Raw genomic sequence first — 5,752 nt, 5'->3', positions numbered from 1 at the left:
CATTTGAGGTCTTCTCAACCTCAGACTGCCCCTCAAGAGTTTGAATTTTCAATAACGCCTCCTACAGTGCAGCTTCCAGAGCCGAGTTCTTTGCAGCCAAAATGGCATTCTTCTCTCTCAGCATGATGTTCTCAAACTCCAGTTTGGCATTTCACACACAATATCATAAAGATTTGGACTTGATGGTGGGATTTCAGTAGTAGGTTTTGGAGGTGGTTCAGAGAATGGTTCAGTATCTTCAGTTTCATGGGATGGAACGTTGTATGGTTCTGGGACTTGAGTTGGGAGAGTAGCAGGTTTAGATTGTTGATGGATAGGTATGTCTTGTTCAATTGGCTCAGTTGTGACAAGTGAAGAACGAATCTCATCATTATCAGTTGGCTCATGAGCTTCTTGTCCATGTTCATACACAGTCTCTCCAATTACAACCGGTGCATCAGCAGCATTGTCAATAACCATTGCATCTCCTCCATTGGCACCATCCTTGTCACACCCCGATCGTGATGGCGGAAAAATCGAGGTGCGGCGACTAAGTCGTGATTGTTGAGCACAATAGTATAAAAGTCTAAATGCATAAACATAACCAAAATGTCAAATATTACATCAACCAGGTAACATGAAACAAATTGTTTTAATACAAAATATCAAGTTTCCAACAACTCCTAGTCTAGCCTTCATCTTTCTAAGGCCTCTAAACTTGCTAGGGATTTCTTGCTGCATTATTTCCTGAAAACATGTAACAAACTGTCAACTACATAAAGTAGATGAGTGAATTCATAGGTTTAAAGAAAAGAGTTTTATACACAAACATACTAGTATAGGTTGTAGGGGTTTATATATAGGGTGTACCTGCGGCTAACCCACCACTCCTACAACTTATACTACTATGTTTGGGTATAATTCCCAGTTTTTAAAATGGTTTGTAAGAAAAGATCTCTTGGTTTTCCCACAGAGGTTTTTGTAGTAAGTCAAACATGAAATGTTCTCCTGGGCTCTCAACGGGCTTATCAATCTCCCATTAGAGTCGTATGTGATAAGATTACTCAAAGATTTGCGGTCTCCCAACGGTACATGTAGCACATAGCAGTTAAGCATAAACAAGGACATATAGATTTGAGCATGCTAAGTTTACTAGATAAACCAACACCAGAATCCCATTGTTTACTAGTGTCCAAGATGATGGTGAACAAATGATGATGATGAATGATGATGAAACCCAATGATCACACAAGACTTGATTGAACTCACGCAAGACTTAAACCAAAACTACCTCGTTCTTGCCATCCAGGACTCAGCTAGGTTCTACCGAGAGTAGGATAGACACCCCAAAGAATCCTGGGTTCCCTTGGTCCCTACCGAGAATAGTATAGGTCCTCAAGAGTTATGGATTTCACCGAGACTAGTATGAAATCCCATGAGTTACGAGTGCCACCGAGAATAGAATGCCACTCATGGTCGTGAGTTCTACCGAGAGTAGAATAGACTCTCGCGTCCAATTCAACTCATGATGTTTTGATCTCTAGATTTCCATGCTGACACAATGACTATGATGATATGAATTTGATTCCCGTTCCCATGATGTCAATGTTCACAGAATTTCCCATACTCATTGATTTCCAATGTTCTTAGATCTCCATGAGTTAATGGGTTTTCCCCATGTTCATAGATTTCCAAAGTTTATAGATTACCAAGAAGCTCGTGGATTTCCGCACGTGTGTAGAAATCCAAATGTTTATAGTTTAAAGAATATTTGCATAAATGATTTTATCCAAACGTGTAAAGTTACCATGTTTAATCCAAATGTTTATAGTTTAAAGAATGTTTGCATAAATGATTTTATCCAAACGTGTAAAGTTACCATGTTTCCACCCCATAGTTTTGAAAAGCTTAAATAGGGGCTATGAACTCACCTTGATCTTGGGTTAGGATGGTGCTACAATAGATCTCCTTAGCCTAGAGTTGGACATAAATATAAGGTTAACAACGTGCTATAAGTCTAAGAAAACGAGCTTACGTGACCTCGAGCAAAAACTGGGTTTTAAAGACGAAAACAGCTTGGTTCTGGCTTGATTCGATCGAATAGGAACACGTTCGATCGGATAGACACACATTCGATCGAATAGACACACATTCGATCGAATCTGAGGCACACTCGATCGAACTAGAAACACATTTGGTCGAACCAGTTGGGAAAACTCGTTCGGTCGAACATGGAACTTGTTCGATCGAATAGACACTCGTTCGATCGAATACGAAACTCATTCGGTCGAATGAGTTGGAGACCATTCGGTTGCTTTCTTATTCGGTCGACCGGACTGGTTCGATCGACTGGTTCGATCGAATGGGCTGATTCGATCGACTGATTCGATCGAATGAGTCTGATTCGACTCCTTCAAGCTGGGCGACGGAGAAACCTACGGGTTTTTCAGATTTTCCAGATTTTTGACCCAAAATCGAAGTTTTTGACATGGGAATGCTCGGGATTGAAGGGACTATCGATTCCCAGTGATTTTAAACACAAAAGCCTGCATTTTGACACCAAAACAAGACGGTTTTTGACCCGAAAACTCAAGAAACGAAAATGGGTGTTTTTGCTCGATTTGAGGCCGAAAATGGTTATGAAAATGGATGATTTTCAAGAAGATCTTACCAAGAACAACAACAAACAGATCTGTGGACTCGGATTTGAAGTTTGAAGACTTTCTCTCTCTAGTTTCTCTCTCTAGAATGAGAGTGTTTGGGTGGGAAGTGTTGGTGGAAATGAAAGAGGTGGTGTAAGAATACTTGATTTTCCGCTTAAATACTCGGGTGACTCGGGTTCGGGTTTAGGCTACCGCCGGGTCAAGACTAGTCGAGTTCATAAGTTTTTAAACAAACTAAAACTTTTTCAGCAAAACTTTTATAAAAACCATTTTTCCGAATAATTATTTGAAATCTTTTTAAATAAGAATATTTAAATTTTTCGAAAGCATAAAAATTAATATTTTTCAGGCGTAAATGTCGTTTTATAAAATAAACATTTTAAATGATAAAAGTAGATTTTTCCAATGATATGGGTTCCGAACTTATCGTCCAGAATCCCAAAGTCTATAGTTTCCGATGATTTCACGATCCTAGTTTACCAATCGAATTTCAGGGCGTTACATCCTCCCCAATTTAGAGGAATTTCGTCCCGAAATTTAGAATTTAGTATAGTTGATGCAATGATGTTTTAGATTAAATGATCCCATGATGACCACTATGCGCCACTACCCCTAATATTCGTCTTGGATACCACCCAAATCAAGTTGAAGGGGTTTATATATAGGGTGTACCAGCGGCTAACCCACCACTCCCTCAACTCCACTTGGGTGTTTCTTTCGACTCCTATTAGTTCAATGACACACAGGACGACACACTATTTTCCACTACAAGGCATCACCTTCAAGCTTTACATCAGACATATTCATTTCGGATTGAAGGGGTTTATATATAGGGTGTACCAGCGGCTAACCCACCACTCCTTCAATCTCCAATGAATAATTCCCTCAATAACTCTTGAATTTAACGCCTCACAGCTGCCACGCTAACTATGAGTCCCTAATTCCAAGTCTCGCTTCAGACATAATCAACTTGTGCCGAAGGGGTTTATATATAGGGTGTACCAGCGGCTAACCCACCACTCCTTCAACATTCATTGATTAATTCCCTACACGAAGCTTGAGTTCACGACTCATAGTTACACAATAGCATATTGTTTATACACGTATACACCTGTGAACTTGATGTTATTATATTCCGGACTATAATTACGAGTTCACCTTGTATCAATGTATAAACTCCATTGTGTGCGGCTAGAAAAATCGACACGACACCACACACACACACACAACCATGCTTCATGAATGTTAGAATGATGACAAATTTTGGCTCAATGATACATAGTTTACCCCAATGTTTACATGATTAAGTATGCACAACTTGTGTTTTCCAGCACGAGTCATGGGTAGCCAAACTTGGTGTTATGCAAATAAGAGAATATTTATAAGCAAATAGGAACAACATGATACTTCATTGATTGATATTGGTCCCTGATTACATGATTACGATTACATAGACTCCAAGATTTCTAGAATTACAAAGATGATGACTATGCGAACAGATGAGGGTATTCCTCCTTCATCTTATCCTCTCGTTCCCATGTGAACTCGGGTCCACGATGGTTGTTCCAACGTACCTTGACTATAGGTATCCGGCTTCGCTTAGTCTTTTTGACTTCTCGATCTAGGATCTCGACAGGTTCCTCAACAAAGTATAGTTTGTCGTTGATGTGAACCGTGTCGATCGGGATTTGAGCGGTCTCGTCAACGAGGCACTTTTTGAGTTGCGACACATGAAAAACGTTGTGAACACGGCTGAGTTCTGGAGGCAATTCCAAGCGATAGGCTACAGGTCCGACCTTTTCGATGATCTTGAAAGGTCCTACGTACCTTGGAGCAAACTTTCCCTTTTTCCCGAAGCGAACAATGCCCTTCCAGGGGGAAACTTTGAGCATTACGTGATCGCCTATTTGGAACTCCAGAGGTTTGCGGCGTTTGTCAGCGTAATACTTGTGTCGACAGCGGGCGTCCTTAAGTCTTTGCTGAATGATGGCGATACTGTCAGTGGTTTCCTGTATCAGTTCCGGGCCGAGGATTTGAGAATCTCCGGTCTCGGACCAACACAGTGGAGAACGACATTTCCTGCCATAGAGTGCTTCGAATGGCGCGCATTTGATGGTAGCATGATAGCTGTTATTGTATGAGAACTCTGCAAGAGGAAGGTGAGTCTCCCAGCTACTACCGAAATCAAGGATACAGGCTCTGAGCATATCCTCCAGGGTTTGTATGGTCCTTTCGCTCTGTCCGTCCGTTTCAGGATGATAGGCAGAGCTAAGTTTCACACTTGTCCCAAAGGCTTTCTGAAATGACTTCCAGAACCTTGACGCAAAAGAGGGGTCACGGTCAGACGTGATGCCCTTAGGCACACCGTGACGGGTTACGATCTCACGAATGTAAATCCGCGCCAGCTTCTCCGTAGTGTAGTCCTCGCGGACAGGGAGAAAGTGGGCAGACTTGGTCAAGTAATCCACGATAACCCAAATCGTGTCATAACCGCTGGGTGTCCGCGGGAGTTTGGTAATGAAGTCCATAGCGACTTCGTCCCACTTCCACTGCGGTATGATCGGTTTTTGTAACAGGCCAGATGGTCTCTGATGTTCAGTCTTGATCCGCGAGCATGTTAGACACTTACCGACGTATAAAGCTATGTCTTTCTTCATACCCGGCCACCAGAAATGAGACTTGAGATTCTGATACATTTTATCACTGCCCGGGTGAATAGAGTATCTGGATTTGTGCGCTTCGTTCAGGATAAGTTCTCGAAGTGGTTCAGAGTTTGGAATCCACATGCGATTTAAGTAGTAAAGTATACCATCAGACTTGGTTTCAAACTTCCGTTCGGCACCGCAAGATAGCATATTTTTGAGATCACCACCAGCAATCGCTTGCTTTTGAGCTTCAAGAACCAAGGAGGGAAGATTGGACTGAATACGGATCGCATGCAACTGGGTCCTTTCCTTGCGACTTAACGCGTCAGCCACTACGTTAGCCTTTCCAGGGTGGTAGCGGATTTCGCAGTCATAGTCACTTAGGAGTTCAACCCATCGACGTTGTCGCATATTTAGCTCCCTTTGGTTGAGGATGTGTTGTAGGCTCTTGTGGTCGGTGAAGAT

The sequence above is a fragment of the Bidens hawaiensis genome, unplaced genomic scaffold (assembly GCF_021521415.1).
Source record: "Bidens hawaiensis isolate Kalapana, Puna unplaced genomic scaffold, B.hawaiensis_p1.1 tig00000284_1, whole genome shotgun sequence".
NCBI lineage: Eukaryota > Viridiplantae > Streptophyta > Magnoliopsida > Asterales > Asteraceae > Bidens > Bidens hawaiensis.
This window is presented reverse-complemented; position numbering follows the sequence as displayed.